This window comes from Pongo abelii, chromosome 7 (genome assembly GCF_028885655.2).
Source record: "Pongo abelii isolate AG06213 chromosome 7, NHGRI_mPonAbe1-v2.0_pri, whole genome shotgun sequence".
Classification (NCBI taxonomy): domain Eukaryota; kingdom Metazoa; phylum Chordata; class Mammalia; order Primates; family Hominidae; genus Pongo; species Pongo abelii.
The window spans coordinates 56,493,026-56,510,725 of NC_071992.2; the positions used below are offsets into that span (position 1 = coordinate 56,493,026).

The 17,700-nt window shown below is 38.3% G+C and overlaps 1 protein-coding gene across 2 annotated transcripts in view; it reads right to left on the bottom strand.

Annotated features, from left to right (window-relative positions):
• Positions 1-12,110, bottom strand: part of LOC129053569 (carbonic anhydrase 1-like) — a 52,535-nt gene extending 40,425 nt beyond the window's left edge. Inside the window, exon 1 of one of the 2 annotated variants that reach the window (XM_063726630.1) lies at positions 11,990-12,110. The gene's annotated coding sequence lies outside the window, so the exon portion shown is untranslated. The remainder of the gene's footprint in view (positions 1-11,989) is intronic. The other variant, XM_063726631.1, reaches the window with a different exon arrangement.
• Between the last annotated feature and the right edge of the window lie 5,590 nt (positions 12,111-17,700).

A 17,700-nucleotide genomic window follows, 5' to 3' on the forward strand; every position in this document is an offset into this window, starting at 1 on the left:
GAAAAATTGCCTTTGCCAATGTCCTATGTACAGCTTGGTTCTGCAGGCCAACTTTAGCAGCCCTGGAGAGGAACTGCAACTTTGAGCAGAACTATTGTTAATCCACACAGTTAAGGAGGGAAGAAGCCCCACCATGCTCTTTCTTCTTTTTTTTTTTTTTTTAAGATTCCTTGTAGAGATGAGGTCCCACTATGTTGCCCAGGCTGGTTTCGAACTCCTGAGCACAAGTGATCCTCCCACTTCAGCCTCCCAAAGTGTTAGGATTACAGGTGTGAGTTACTGTGTGCTACCCATCATGCTGTTTCTCACCCTGAGCTTCAAAAGGTCACTTTTCCCCCTTAGCCTCCAAGGAAGACTTTTGACCTTTTGCTCACAAAATAGCCAATGGCCAACAGTGTGAGAAAAGATCATCTATGTGACCACTGTTTAGAGAAACGTAGATCAAAACAATGAGAGACCATGGGAATGGGAGGCAAAATTCAAAAGACTGATAATATTCCTGTGGAAACACGAAGTACTCCAATAATTCATTTGCAGCATTTAATTAAATTATAAATGGACATAGAGTTAGATTCAAATATTCCCCATTTAGGAGTCTGTGTAATTGAAAAATTAACAAGAGTAATTGGAAATAAATGTGCAAGGATGCTAACTGAATCAATGTTTATAAGAGCAGGCATTTCAAAATAACCTAAAGGGGAATGGAATTAAATAGTGATACTAGACAAGTGCATTTGTGATACTTTAAGTGTAAAAAGTGAATTGAAGAGCAATGGCATAATATGATCCTGATTTTGCATATAAAATTGTTTTGCATCTACACACTTATGCATTCAGTGAAGAGAGATTAGAAAGAAACACCAATCTGGTAACATTTGTTGCCTTGAAGAGACTATGATTTTAAAAGATGACAGATTGTTAATTGTTACTTGATTTACATCTGTATTGTTTGATAGTTGCAAAGAACATATATCATTTTTGTAATAAAATTATTTAAATTTTTTCTTAACCTCATATTTAAAAGTTTATAAGATTTTGAGATATTAATCTGAAGAATTTCCAAGAGACAGATTATAGAATTTAAAAATTAAAAATTTCTTGCCTAAAAATAAGCCAATATTTTAATAAAATCTTGTTTTAACCAATAAAAAAAGTTTATAAGAGGAAAAAACCATTTCTATAGTTTCTACATGTCTACTGACATGTCAATATAGCTATTGTGCCCCCTTTTGAATACTATTTTATTGCCTTATAAAATTGGAAATCTCCTAAGCAGATGAACACATGGAGAAGTTATTTTATTTTGTACGATCTACATGATAATTATACTCCTAAGAGGAAAAGAAATGTACTTGTTTGAAAAAAACCAAGGGAGTCAGGGAAATCTCACTCAACTCTGTGGCATAAGAGAAAACATCTAAATTAAATGATTGAAAAGAGAAAAACAAAGCTAGGGATAAGTTCTGAAGCATGTAAAAAATATTTGCCTTGTGGTTCCTTTAATTGAGTGGTTCTCAAACATTTCTGTGCATCAGAGGGCTTTGTTAAAACACAGATTGCCCAGCCTCACCTTCAGAGTTTCTGATTCAGTAGGTCTGGGATGGAAGCTGAGAATCTGCATTTCTAGCAAGTCCCAGGTGATGCTGATACTGCTGCTCTGAGGAACACACTTAGAGAGCCACTGCTTTAGAACTATTCCTTGTATACCCTTTGCCAGAAATGGCTAAGATTTCCAGAAGCAAGAATAGGAATAAAGGCAAGATGTACACAAGTGATATCTGATACTGGGGTTGAGATTATGTATTATATACAATTTTTTGAAAAGTAAGATTACGACTAAGCTGTCTATTACACTACATGTGCTGCGGTAGTATTTTGTATGTTGTATAAAACAAAAGCACTAAATAAATAAAAAGCATTAAAGAATAATAGAAAATTATTTATATATATTAAATCTCACTTATTTTCTTTTCATTAGTTATAAAAGAATATGAACTGTACAATTTTCCAGCTAGTTATACATATTAGAAAATAAATAAAATATTGAAAGAAGAGAGGACAGAATGTTTACGAATCATTTGTAATTTTAAAATTAAAAAATTAAATAAAATAATAATAATTATTATTTTGAGGCAGAATCTCACTCTGTTGTCAGGCTGGCGTGCAGTGGCGCAATCTCGGCTCACCACAAACTCTGCCTCCCAGGTTCAAGCAATTCTCATGCCTCAGTCTCCTGAGTAGCTGGGACTAGACGAGTGTGCCACCATGCCCCGGTAATTTTTTTGTATTTTTAGTAGAGATGAGGTTTCACCATGTTGGCTAGGCTGGTCTTGAACTCCTGACCTCGTGATCTGCCCTTCTCTGCCTCCCAAAGTGCTGAGATTACAGGTGTGAGCCACCGCACCCGGCCAAATTTAAAATTTAAAAACTCTACCTGTCTTTAGTTGTGGTACATGATTGCTTTAACAGTATGGAGGGTTTTTTTTTCACATTTTCTTTGTGTGAAACATAATATCTTTTTAATGATTGTTTCATTGTGACTGAAGTAGCTGAAATGCACAGTGTGCTCTTTTGGGTTTCCCTATAATTGTTTAAGATTGATTTTTCATTGTTCTTAAAATTAAACTTTTTTTTGGAGAAAGAGAAACAGGTAAAAAAAAAAAGAGAGAAAACTTTAGATAACTGTAACTTTATACTATCTTGGGGGCAATGCTTCATTTCTAAGGGAGTTCAAGCACTGTGCATCAGAGCCAGGAGGTTCCAGACTTGTCACTGTCATGTCAATCTTGTAACTTTCCAACAGGTCCTCCTTCCCAGAATCCAAATCAGATTTTCTACTTGAAGCAGTACCAAGCCTCTGGACGGAGTTTCGAGGGAAGGATTTTGGGGTCATGGGTTTTTTCCAGGGAGGCTCGAAAAAAGCTTCCCTTGCAGTTTGAGTTTGAAGGCTGTAGCTCAGTGGCAGATCAGGACACCTAGGAACATTTCCAAGGAAGTAGCCACTTCTCTCCCAGCCTTGAACCCTGATCTCTGGGTTCTTCCCTCTGAGAATCTCCCCTGCCTCAGTTAAACTGTGCATCATAACTGCATGGCTATTTGAGATATTATTTTTAAATAACATGTTTACTTTGTGAAAGCTCTTATGTTAGGGAAACCAGAGGTCAGCATTGCAGTTTGTTTACAGATCTGTGAAATGGCTTTGCCCTGCTACCCCCTTATTTATATCAGATTTCATCTTTCATGCTACCCTCTCTTTTCCAACTTCAGTTTCCTAATGCTCTTGGTTACCCCACTTTGGAGATCACCCCGGCTTGCCTAGGATGCATCTGTCCAACTTTCAATGCCTAACCTTGGCTAGTTAACCATCTTGAAACAAATTCATATCAATGCATTAATGACAGAAAAGAGCTTAATGTGGTAACTTCCAGTCACATCTTTGCTTTACATAGTGATTTTCAACTCCAACGATCTTAAGTAAAGAAATGCATTTTGAACAATGAAATGCGGTGGACTGGTAGGACCAGCAAGAAGGAGATGTTTAGCCAGAGCAGCTTCCCGTGGTCCTTTGCATCATAATAGCTAGTCCACGTTTGGTTGATGCAAAAGTTGTACTTAAGAGAAAGCATGTGAACAGGGTTCTCTTTTAAAAGTATACTCCAAATGGCTACCTGAAGGGGAAATGAATGGGAACCCTGGCACTATGGTGGGTTAGTCTTGATGTTTTTCATTCATCCCTTACGCCTGTTACCCATGTGAGTCTGTTTCTTATTAATTGGAAATTACTTTTACTTATGATTAAGAAACTGTTATAGTCCTGGACTTGTATGTAGAGGATAGGATTACAGTTCAACAAGTAGCCAAGTAATATATGACCAAATAAGATCCCTGGAATTTGGCTACGTAGGGTTTAATGTGTCCAGCAAACTTTTTCCTCTGTAGTGAGAAATAACATGACACCAAACCTTTCGGAATCAGGCCAGGAACTGAAATGGGGAGATGTTGAACCAGCTCTCTTTGAAGCTGAACCCTGTCATTAAGGGCTAGATGGCACAGCCATAGAATAGGTTAGGACTGTTCTAGAGAACTAGTGATTGTTGTATATTAATACCTGTAATTTATAAGCCCATAAAGATTTATGCTTCTTGTATTTTATATGTTTATTTGTACTGTTTTTCCTTCACTTTGAAAGTCTCAGCCTATCTCAGAATGGCAGGAAATCAATTGAAGTAAACTTTTGTCAGACTTCATTCAAACCTCTGGGGATACAAATGGTAGTGACTGATTATCATGGGAAGAGTGAAATTAAGAGGAAATTGAATCAAAACTCTCTAAACTTAGGCATTTTTTAATAGTACTAAGACCTTGGATTTTTTTTTAAAGTTTTAAAATCTTTTAGCTTTGTTCTATTTTATTTTTATTTTTTAGAAAGAGATATGGGAACTTTATGATCACCTTGGGTGATTTTATTGTAGTTAGAGAGTAAAACATTCTAGCTCATTTCTGTAAATATGGAACTCAGTAACCATGTCTCAGTAGAGATGCTTTTTATTTACAGAGAGTAAATAGAAAGTAATTTCAATTTTCTAAAAATTACAAGTACTGTCAAAATGTATGACAACCTGTAGTATAAGTATGTACGGATACACTATTTTAAATTTATGTCTTAGATTTTCTTTTCTCAGCTAATATTTATTTTTATTGACTTTTCTCAGAAATTATTTCATTCAGTCCTGTATTAAAAGATGCACAATTTCAAATTTCTTCTTATCAGATTAAGACACAAAATAGGTTAAAATATAATTTGCCATTGTGTTTAAATGGATCTTAGAAGTGCTAAATTTACATTTTCATACTATTCTGGATACTTCTAAGAATTTTAAATTTGATGTCATAATTCTATCACCTTTGGTTGTCTGCATTTAACATATGACACACTGTGATATTTGAATGCCTCTCTGAATAGCTCCCAGCTATAATGACTACTGCCATCTTTAGGATGGATCCACAGATTCTGGATCTAACTTATGTGCAGTTAGAGGGAGTTTAAAGGAGATTTAAATTGCCCTGCCAACTCCAATGACTCTTCATCCTTGGAGTTTGGTTAGCTGATTCTGTGCCTTGGTCCTAGTAATTGGGGGTTCTAGTTCCCCTAAAGATCTGAACTCATGCCACAAATTGTTTCAAGACCTGTTTCTTTTCCTAAAGGTAAGCCTCTGGCTTGATAATGATTCTGCCACCCTAGGCATTCTAGGTCTGTTAGTCTTAATTCTTTTGGTCATGCATTCCTTTGAAATTATGACAAAAGTTAGGTTTGTTTCCTTTGAAAGTGCACATATTCTCAGGTGTGTGTGCGTATACACACACGCTCACAATTTTGAATACAGTTTCTGGGCTTTCATGAATCCTAAGGCAACCCCCAAAGAATGGGGTCTCTGAATATTGCAGGCTTTAATGCCATGTGTAGTACACCTAAGCAGAAATCAGCCCAGCTGGGGCAGCATCCTAAATCACATGCCATTGAAACTTTCTTGCCCTTTGGTGCACCAGAATCTTGTCAGCAGTAGTCAGGTAGGGTCCACCCAATACAAATATTTGTCTAAAGCAATACCCAGAGAGGTAATATGATTTACAACTTAATGAGAAAAATAAAATCATTTGCTGAGCGTGAGTGAAGCTACTTTAGAGAATGAGAACAGTAAAGGTTTTACTGTGTTGATAAAGACTTGATTGCACTCAGTGAATTACAGAGCAGCAAGGTTCTGATATTTACTTTCAGTTCCTCTTCACTGAGGAACTTTTGACTTCTATATGCATTGTGACTAAAAGAATTGTGGCCTGTCTTCTATGGATGATTTTAAGCTCAACCATCAAACCTCCATTAAACACCAAGTATATGTCAGGTCCTATGCTGGGTGTTGAGGACAGAAAATGAGTGAGGAGCTCATAATGTTGTACAGGAGAAAGACAAGTAAGTAAATAATAATGAAAGGGATTGCTACTTTTTAAGTGTAGACTACGTGCTAATGGTTTCACATATATTATTTCACCAAATCTTTAAAACAATCCTAGAGTCATGTTTATTTTTATCCTCATTTTACAAGCGAGGAAACAAAATCATGGACGATGGACCATATGCCATGGTAGAACTAAAATTCAGACGCGAGCACAGAGAAGACCCAGGTTTTTGGGAGGCCGTCTTTAAAAAATTATGCACTTTGTACTCATCAGATGGCTACTACGAAACAAAAAGAAAACCAACCAGACAAAAATACAGCAGAAAACTAGTGTTGGTGATGATGTGGAGAAATGAGAACCCTTGTGCATTTCTGGTGGGAATGTAAAGAGCTGTTGCCATTGTGGAAAGCAGTATAGTGATTCCTCAAAGAATTAAACACAGAACTACCTTATGGTCCAGCATTCCACTTCTGAGTATATATCTGAAAGAACTGAGAACAGGGGCTTCTACAGATATTTGTACACCTGTATTCATAGCAGCGTTATTCACAATAGTCCAAAGGTGGAAACAAACCCAGTGTTTATCGTCAGATGAATGAATAAACAAAATGTGGTACTATATATACAGTAGTTTCCCCCTTAACCAAAGCTTTGCTTTCCTCTGTTTCAGTTATGTATGATCCACCACAGTCCAAAATTATTAAATGGAAACCTCCAGAAATAATTAATACGTTTTCAATTGTATGCCATTCTGAGTAGTGTGATGACATCTCACAGCATCCCACTCCATCCTGATGGGGCCGTGAATCTTCCCTTTGTCCATCGTATCGCCTCTGTACACACTGCCCTCCCCTTAGTCACTTAGTAGCCTTCTCAGTTATCAGATTTGCTGTTGCCATGTTGCAGTGCTTGTGTTCAAGTAACCTTTATTTTACTTCATAATGGTCCCAAAGCCCAAGACTTGTGATGCTGGTAATTTGGATATGCCAAAGAGAAGCCATCAGTCCTTCCTTTAAGTGAAAATTTGAAAACTTTTGGCTTAATAAGGAAAGGAAAAAAGTCATATACTGAGGTTGCTAAGATCTATGGTAAGAACAAATCTTCTATCCAGGCAATTGTGAAGGAGGAAAAAGAAATTCATGCTAGTGTTGCTGTTGCAACTCAAACTGTAAAAGTTACAGCTACAGTGGAAGATGGGTGTTTTGTTAAGACGGAAAAGACTTTAAATGGGTGGGTGGAAGACATGAATAGAAAACATGTTTTGATAACAACCTGTTGCACCAGAAAGCACTGAGCATCTACGAAGACTTCAGCAAGCAAGAAATGAGTGACACCACACCGCAAAGGGCTGGTTACACAGATTCAGAAATAAGGAAGATCAGTAGTAGCCTATGGCTACATCACAATGCTTACATCATTCACCTCCTGTCATCTCATCACAGAGACATCACAGCATCTCCCATCACAAGAAAGGTGAGTACGGTACAATGCAATATTTTGAGAGAGAGAGACTACATTCACATAACTTTTATTATGATATATTGTTATAGTTGTTCTATTTTATTATTAGTTATTGTTGTTAATCTCTTCCTATTCCTAATTTATAATTTAAACTTTATCATAGGTGTGTTTGTATAAGGAAAAAAAACATAGTGTTTATAGGGTTCGGTACCAGCCATGGTTTCATGTATTGTCTTGTAACGTATCCTCACAGATAAGGGGGACTACTGTATATACAAGGGAATATTATTCAGCCTTAAAAAGAAATGATACATGCTGCAATATGGATGAAGATTGAAGACACTGTGCTAAGTGAAATAAGCCATATACAAAAGGACAAATACTGTGTGATTCCACTTATATGGGATAACTAGAATAGTCAAATTTATCGAGCTAGAAAATAGAATAATTGCTGCCAGAGCTCGGGGAAGGAAGGAGTGGGGGGTTATTGTTTAATGAATATGGAGTTTCCATTTGGAAAGATGAAAAAGTTATGGAGATGATGCGCGATGGGGGTTGCACAGCAACGTCAATGTACTTAATGCCACAGACCTGTATACCTTAAAATGTTTAAAGTAGTAAATTTAATTTTACCACAAAAAGAATACAAAATTAATAATAAAATTAGTGACAAAAGTGAATATCTATTTAGAACAAGAAAATGATTTATAATAAATCAAATATTTTATAAAGTTAAATATCAAAAATATCACATAATCAAAAAAACAATATTTTATATTCAGCCAATGCCAGACAGAATTCTCTAATAGCTTTTATCTATATTTTAATTTCATAATTCTGGATTATCTCTTCATATAACAAAAATTTTATATTATTTTCTGTAGAGAGAATAGAAAGATATTTCAGTCTTATTTCAAGCACAGTTGATTAAAATTTATGTTTGTTCTTATTAATACTGGGATTCATAAAATTTCACACACATTTGAAGTACTGCTATAGGTTTGCGTCTTAATACACAGGATTCTTTAATTTTGTACTATTTTCATCAAAAAAATTTTGTAACGTATGATGTGGTTTTAATTGTACATAAGACATTATCAGATACATTCCTGACAGAACCTGTCTTAACTAGGTTTTCTGGTCAAATTCTAAAACCAAATTCTCTGTCTGCAGCTTTACACACTGGATGATTGAAATTATTTTCCCTGGATTAGCTTTGTCTCTGTGCATTTCACCATCTGCTTCTCTTCAATAACCTACAAATTTCTGAACCTGGGAGCCATTGGGAAGCACACTTTCACTTTTTGATATGACTTCTGGCCCTGCATATTTGTTTTGGCATAGTGGATGCTACCCTGAATGGCTAGCAATAAATTATCAATATACAGATATGACTGACACCCACATAAATATGTCCCACTAAAGCCAAACTGAAATTATTCTCAACTCAACTTCCCCCATTTGGGTCTCAAAAATGCCCACAGACCCTCCAATACCACCTGATACAGGAAATATGATGCCGGACAGTCAGAGTAAAATGATAATGGGGTTGACTGATTGTGGTTAAATATCTTTTGCAAATTTTATTTAAAACATATGATTGTGTGAACACATTTCTTGTGCCCTTCTGGGATCTTGGAAGTAAATCAAGCAATGAATAGTCTTACATCTTAAGCATCATTATTTTTACAATATTGCCACCTCTGCCTAAGTCTGTCTCACTCCAATATTTTTGCTTCTCTCCACTGTGCTATTCCACCTTAGATAACTGTAAAACATTAGGACAAGGGCAATGAGAGAAACCTAATTAGACAGGAAGGACACACTAAGGAAAGGCACATAAAACAGCCTGGAAGGAAGGCTTCGGAGGGAAGAACTCACCTATCTCATGCTGGCCTGTCCTGGCATTGCACTGTTTTATTTTATGTATTTTGTTACCACTTTCAGAAAATTAACAGCACAGCTCTGCTCAACTAGCACATCTAATGCCATGTCCCACCCACCGGCCCTACACTGACCAGTGGTGCCTAAAATACCTGTTTTTTTCCTTTTCTTTTGAAAAAAAAAATTAGAACAAATAGAAAGATTAGAACAAATGTTGGCATGATAGAAACAAGGAATAAAATAGGCAGAAACATCCCAAGGGAAGATCTACATGCTCTAAATGAGTTTGTGTCTCTTGGAGAGAAATAAAATCCAGAGCACAGAGAAAGTTCAGATAAGATGGATGAACCTCAAAATAACTTGAGGTGCAGTGAAGACTCAGGCAGAACAACTGTATCCTGGCAATTGCTATCCCAAATTTCAAAAATAGAATGGTGGATGTAGGTGAGCTATAGATCATGAGCTTGATGCAAATGTGGGTAATATTCTAAGATACAGTGTTCAGTAGATAGTGTTAATCACGTAGGGAATGGCCAATAAAATGACAAAAGGATTCTTGATATTGAACTGGATATAAAACACGTAAAACACAAGTTGACCCCAATCAGGCAATAAAGAGATTAAATTCAGTCCAGTACTGAATAATATCCTACAGAGGGAATTTCAACTATCAAATTACACAGTTATAAGTTATAAAAGAAGCTGGGCATGGTGGCTCACGCCTTTAATCCCAGTACTTTGGGAGGTCCAGGCTGGTTGATTGCTTGAGGTCAGGAGTTTGGGACCAGCCTGGCCAACATGGTGAAACCCCATCTCTACTAAAAATACAAAAATTGGCTGGGCGTGGTGGCGCATACTTGTAATCCCAGCTACTTGGGAGGCTGAGACATGAGAATTGCTTGAACCGGGAGGCAGAGGTTGCAGTGAGCAGAGATCGTGACACTACACTCCAACCTGGTTGACAGAGTGAGATTCTGTCTCAAAAAAACAAAAAAGTTATGAAAGAGGTAACTTTAAAAATTGGGTAAGGGGGCCGGGCACGGTGCCTCACACCTATAATCCTAGCACTTTGGGAGGCCGAGGCAGGCGGATCATCAGAGGTCAAGAGATTGAGACAATCCTGGCCAACATGGTGAAACCCTGTCTCTACTAAAAATACAAAAATTAGACAGGCGTGGTGTCACATGCCTGTAGTCCCAGCTACTCGGGAGACTGAGGCAAGAGAATTGCTTGAACCCAGGAGGCAGAGGTTACAGTGAGCCGAGATTCCACCACTGCACTCCAGCCTGGCGACAGAGACACTGTCTCAAAAATAAATAAATAAATAAATAAATAAATAAATAAATAAATAAAATAAAACTAGGTAAGGGTACACATGATATACTAGACTGCATGAAACATTGTGAGTTTGGAAAGCTCTGTTACCTCAAGGAGATGCCCAGCAGATTGACTTTTGGGTTGTGTAGAGGCACCCTGGCCATGTGTGGTACCTAATTAGGTCCCTGACCCTCTCTCAAATTCTTTAACTGACACTTCAACCCTGGCCTTGATTCTCTGATACAGTATCCTCAGCCCAATCAGATCATACATCTTTCTATTCTCTTTATTTGCATAAGTGGCTTTACAATACTGGGAGAAGAGAGAAATAACTATAAGAATGTTGAAGTTAGTCAAATCCACAGTATTAACACGTTTGTATTAACTTTAGAAATTTAATTATTTAATCCTTGAGATAACCTATGAAAGATTGTTTGTTAAGTTACTTGAAGCATTTAATATAACCTGATATATTAGAAAATAAGATATATGAACCATATAATTTCAATTTTAAAGTACAAGAGCATTTTCTTCAGTCTATACACAGTGTTTGAATGTTCAAGAGAACATAACTTAGTACTGCATACATTTGGTTTATTACTTTTACTGGAATTGCTTTAATTATTAGAACCCCCTCCCTCCTTTTGTAAACTTGCAAGATGTATAAAAGATACTAATGTGTCAGGCATTTGAAATGTTTGAGAGATTCAGGTAGAATAAATTTGTAATTGATATAATATATAATATTTAAAGGAACTTAATTAACCAAGTCTATCAATTGCATTAATTGTTTAGGGGAATTAACGTCAAATTGAACATTAGTCATGGAATAAGTTTAAATGGTAATTTATATTGGCCGGTTGCGGTGGCTCATGCCTGCAGTAGTCCCAGCACTTTGGGAGGCTGAGGAGGGCAGATCACCTGAGGTCAGTAGTTCGAGACAAGCCTTGCAAACATGGTGAAATCCCCTCTACTAAAAATACAATAATTAGCCAGGTGTGGTGGCATGTGCCTGTAATCCCAGCTACTCGGGAGGCTGAGGCAGGAGAATCACTTGAACCTGGGAGGCAGAGGTTACAGTTAGCAGAGATGGTGCCACCGTGCTCCAGCCTAGGCTGCCAAGTAAGACTCTGTCTCAAAAAAAAAAAAGGTAATTTATATTATCCTTTTCAGATTTACAGATATCTGCTTGATAAATATAAAAGGTTTAGAAAAACTATAAAGGCTTTTTAAACTTTACAGCTTTCATTCATTGAATAGTAATTAAGATGTAGGTACGACTGTATTTTATAAGATTTAAAGATTCTTTTGGCTGTCGGACAAAACACTTCAATGCTCAGCTAGATGAAAGGCAGAAGTCTTTGTTACTTACAGCTCCAAATGAGAGAAGGCTGCCACAGAGGACCACGCAAGGGGTTGCACCTGAGGACCGGGTACCACAAGCTGGAGGGGGAAAGGGCAGCTTATGTAGAGCAAAAAGGGTGGGGTTAGCTAGGTTGAATAATTTGCATAATTTTCGCAGGCTTTGGGGCATGGGCGCTGTCCTTAATTGTCTGATATCTGGCCCTGTGGTGATTAGAGTGGGTACATAGTGGCCCCGGAGTGTGAGAACCTGATAAGGGAAGTGGTTGGGGTGTGGATTTAATCAGCTGCTCAAGAGAGGAAACTGACCAGCCTCTAGCAGAGGCCTCCATACTAGGTCAAGACAGCACAATAATCAATAAAAATACCATATATAAAATATATTTAGTCACTGACTCCTTTATATCTTGATGTCGATTTTGAACTCAATTATTTGGGGTATTTGAGTGGCCTGAATAGTAGAGGAGACTTCTACAGAATAAGGCCTAAGTTGCACCAAACAGCATAGAAAACATTTTATTATGACAATAACAAGGAAGAAACCAAGTAGAAATGTGACAAGTCCCTGAAGGCTGACTTGTAACCAGGCTCCCATTTGTTTGGTGTTGGCCGGGAGAATACATCAGTCATGGCAAGGGCCTTTAGTCATATTTTGACTGGATTTCAGAGTGTGTTAAATATGTAAGGCATGTTTTTTTTAGGGTGATGGTTTTGTGATCTAGGCTTTCTGTTAGAATGACCTCTTGACTGGTGGTGTTAACCCACCTACAACCAGAAGCTCTAATAATGTTACGAACACCTCTTTGACTAGTTAACATATAATCAAGGACAAATTTACTGTCAAAAAACATTTTTGCCAAAGCTCCCTGGTCTAGCAGAACTAATATTTGCTGTAATTTAGAAATACGATATACTCGAATTTTGGACATTTGTAGGGTAGCGTCAATTATTTTTGACTGTTGGGCTAAAGCAATGGTCCTTGTGGCCATTGCAGCAAGTCCCAGAGCAGTGGTGAGTCCCAGTATTATAGGTACGAACGTGGCACATCAATGACATTTGGCTGGGTGGGGAAAGAATAATTAACATTTATATAAATAGGAATGCCAAGAGAGGCCAGAATGCATCTCGTGGCTTCCAGTTTCAGAGTAATGGAAGGGCAAAGGAGAGGGGATAAACACCCTTGTTGGTTGGGGCACAATATTGTTTTGTGGCATTACCTTTAGATTGGAAAATTGTACCTTGATTTAGGTAAAGGGAAATTACTAAAGAATAGGACTGGAGGAAGACAGTGGCTTTTGTTGGGCATAAGGTGAGAATATGCAGTTGTTCATTGGGTAGCCCATCTGTGGTATGTATTGAGGAAATATGAGTGCAGTTGCCACTTGCCATGAGGGGGCACCACAATACAGGACAAAAGGCCGTTTGGAAGTGGTTTTCATTTCTCAGTATTTTTCATCTCTGGGGAAATTATCAGTTGGGTAAATGTGTGGTGTGGGATATGTGGAGGCAGGGTGATGAGTTATGGATAGTCAGTGCAGAAGAGTCTACTTCAGTCAAATGTGTTTGTATTTTGGATGTCCGTATAAATATCAGAGAAGCTGGGACAGTGGGTTTGAATTTTACTTATGTAGTCTTTTAGAGGGCAAGAGGAGAAGATGCTGTTAGGATGGAAGAGATGGGGGTGGGAGTAGGGATACTGACAATGAGAAAGTGAAGGGGAAGAGGATGGAAGGGAATAAATGGTTTGACAGTGGGAGACCAGCAGATGCTCCTTTTACTCCTGGGAGAGCACACAGGGTAGATACTTCAGTTAGGTTACCCTTTAGTCAGGAGAAGTGGGTGGGATTAGCAGGAACCCGAATCTTAGAAGCATTAAGGAGGCATTGGACTTGGTCTCATAAGGGCTTAACCTGGTATAGAGTGGAATTACAATCACAGGGAGCAGAACTTAGAGTTTTATAGGTGTCTGTAAAGTCTGGAAAGTTACTCCAGTTTTGTGGGTCTTGCTTTTTTAAAACAGAAGTCAGCAGTGTAACCAGCTACTGGAAAACCAAGAGCCTCTGGTCTCCTGTGAATGGCAAGACATTCCACGTGCTGGTGTAGTTGGCACTGCTCGTAGTTGGTTGGGAGGCAGGAGGCATGTCATCTTTAATGGCGTGGTCTTGAGCTAGGGCAGTGTCGGACTAGGGTATCCTTCCCAAATGGATACCCACTAGGGTTGATGTGGGCCGTATTTTTGTGGCTCTGTTGTGTTATAATGAGGCTGAGTCATTTGTAGAATTTGAATACAATGTTGGGTCCTGGGAGCTTGATTCGCAAATGTCTTTTAAGTCAAAGGCTTTGTGGATGCACAGCTAGCAAAGATGCTGACATCCAGAATACTGCTATAATTGGACCAAAGTGCCACAATCTGAATGGTACAATCAAAGTCTCAATTAAAGGCAGCTAAGTGTCCCTACAAAGGACAGGATCTTGTTCCATTTTATGGCGGCATAGTATTCCATGGTGTGTATGTACCACATTTTCTTTATAGTCTATCATTGATGGGCATTTGGGTTGATTCCACATCTTTGTTATTGTGAATAGTGCTGCAATGAACATACATAAGCATGTATTTTTATAATAGAATAATTTATATTCTTTTGGGTGTATATACCCAGTAATGAGATTGCTGTGTCAAATGCTATTTCTGGTTCTAGGTCTTTAAGGAATTGCTACAATGTCTTCCACAATGGGGGAACTAATTTACATTCTCACCAACAGTGGAAAAGCACTCCTATTTCTCCATAGCCTCGCCAGCATCTGTTGTTTCTTGACTTTTTAATAATCACCATTCTGACAGGTGTGAGATCATATCTCATTGTGGTTTTGATGTGCATTCCTGTAATGATCAGTGATGTTGAGCTTTTTTTATGTTTCTTGACCACATATATGTCTTCTTTTGAGAAGTGTTTGTTAATGGGCTTTGCCCACTTTTTAATGGGGTTGTTCATTTTTTTTCTTATAAATTTGTTTAAGTTCCTTGAAGATTCTGCATATTAGACCTTTGTCAGATAGATAGATTGCAAAAATTTTCTCCCACTCTGTAGGTTGCCTGTTTGCTCTAATGATAGCTCGTTTTGCTGTGCAGAAGCTCTTTAGTTTAATTAGATCCCATTTGTCAATTTTTGCTTTTGTTGCAATTGCTTTTGACATTTTTGTCATGAAATCTTTGCCTATGCCTATGTTATGAATGGTATTGCCTGGATTTTCTTCTGGGTTTTTTTTTTTTTTTTTTACTTTTGCGTTTTACATCGAAGTCTTTAATTCATCTTGAGTTAATTTTTGTGTAAGATGTGAGGAAGGGGTTCAGTTTCAATTTTCTGCATATGGCTAGCCAGTTCTCCCGGCACCACTTACTAAATAAGGAATCTTTTCCCCGTTACTTGTTTTTGTCAGGTTTGTCAAAGATCAGATGGTTGTAGATGTGCAGTCTTATTTCTGAGATTGCTATTCTATTCCATTGGTCTATGTATCTGTTTTTGTACCAGTACCATGCTGCTTTGGTTACTGTAAACTTGTAGTATAGTTTGAAGTAGGGTAATGTAATGCCTCCATCTTTGTTCTTTTTGCTTAGGATGGTCTTGGCTATATGGGCACTTTTTTGGTTCCACATTACTTTTAAAGTAGTTTTTTTCTAGTTTTGTGAAGAAAGTCAATGGTAGCGTGATGGGAATAGCATTAAATCTGTAAATCACTTTGGGCATTTTGGCCATTTTCATGATATTGATTCTTCCTATCCATGAGCATGGAATGTTTTCCCATTTGTTTGTGTCCTCTCAGATTTCATTGAGCAGTGGTTTTTAGTTCTCTTTGAAGAGGTCCTTCACTTTCCTTGTTAGCTGTATTCCTAGGTATTTTATTCTCTTTGCAGCAATTGTGAATGAGAGTTCATTCATGATTTGACTCTCTGCTTGTCTACTGTTGGTGTATAGGAATGCTTGTGATTTTTGTACATTGATTTTGCATCCTGGAGCTCAAAGCCATTATCCTCAGCAAACTAATACAGGAACAGAAAACCAAACACCTCATGTTCTCACTTATAAGTGGGAGCTGAACAATGAGAACACGTGGACACAGGGAGGGGAACAGCACACACTGGGGCCTTTCTCGGGGGTGATGGCAGGGGGAGGGAGAGCATAAGGATAAATAGCTAATGAATGTGGGGCTAAATACCTAGGTGATGGGTTGATAGGTGCAGCAAACCACCATGGCACAGGTTTACCTATGTAACAAACCTGCATATCCTGCACCTGTGTCCCAGAACTTAAAATAAAATGAAATTGATAAAAATAAAGGAAGCTGAATATAAAAGCTCTCAACAGTCCCTGGTTTTTCTAGACGTGTGATGAGAGGGGTTCTGCTGTACACAGGTTTTAAATCATATGGCCTGATTTGAGTGCATATGGTTAATAGGGTGTCAGGTTGTTTGCCAATTAATATATCTATGGCTGAGGCTGTAACTCCAGTATTAGTCTGTAGGAAGCCCTCCAATTTAACCAATTTCTATGTTCCTTTATAGTTCCTTTATAGTAATTGGTTAAATTGGTCGAGTTGACAATGAGACCGGGGTGCCATTTCTGTGTTGTGGGAGAGCCCAACCAACACTTTCCTCCACAAAAGTTTACCTGAAACACTCAGACAAACAGGATTCTGCCCTACATAATAATAAAGAAACACTGCTTCCAAAGAAGTTACAGACTCCTGGAATAGGCTTCTGCCAAACACAGGCTATGAGCAGAAGCATGGGGAATGCAGACCCTGCAAAGGGCAGCTCAAGTGGCTCATCACTCCTAATGGTCTAAGGTGGGCCCCAGCTGTACTAGTGTATAGCTTTGGAGTTTAGCCACTCAGCACTGATCATTTTTAATATTCCAACACAGGAATGTGGATAAGGAGAGACTTGGAAACCACCGGCAGGCACAGCAGCACCAGCTAAAGTGCAGCTCACCAACAGGCAGCAGTTGCATCCCTAGTTGTGCTGGTGCGGGTCTGGAGCCAATGAGTAAGCCAAGAGCAGACCCTCACACCCTGCACCCTGCCCCCGCAAGGAGCTACCCAAGAGTCCACAATCATGGCCACACCTTCCTGCTCACAGTACCAATTGTTTATAAGATTTGAAGACTTTTGATGGTGGACACTTACAGGAGTTGTGTCGGGGACCGAGTAACTGAGTAACTGCAAGCTACAGGAGGCAGCTTACGTATGGCACACAGGGTGGGGCTAGCTTGGTTTCATAGGCTGTCTGTGGATTGGATGATTTAAATAATTTTGGTGGGCCCTGGGGTTTAGGGACTGTCCCTAGTTGTTTGGTGCTAGGTCCCAGGGCAGATTAGGGCAGATGTGAGTGTGAGAGCATGATAAGGAAAGTCTTCAAGGTGTGGAATTACTCAGCTGCTGGAGAAAAGGAATTTATCAGCCTTTAGCCAGGGCTTCAAACTGGGTCAAGACAGCACAATTACAGAAAAAAAAAAAAGAAAAAAAAAAGAAAAACACAATAAGAAAGAAAAGAAAACCCTATATTGTAGACTAAGAGACTATTTCTGTGCATAAATACCCTCATAAACATTACAAACCAAAAGATGGAGGTAATCACCAAGAGCCAGCATTGGTTCACTAAGAATGAATGATACAAATTTTGTGTTTTAGATCAGGAGTCCCCTGATCTAACAGGTCACAGTA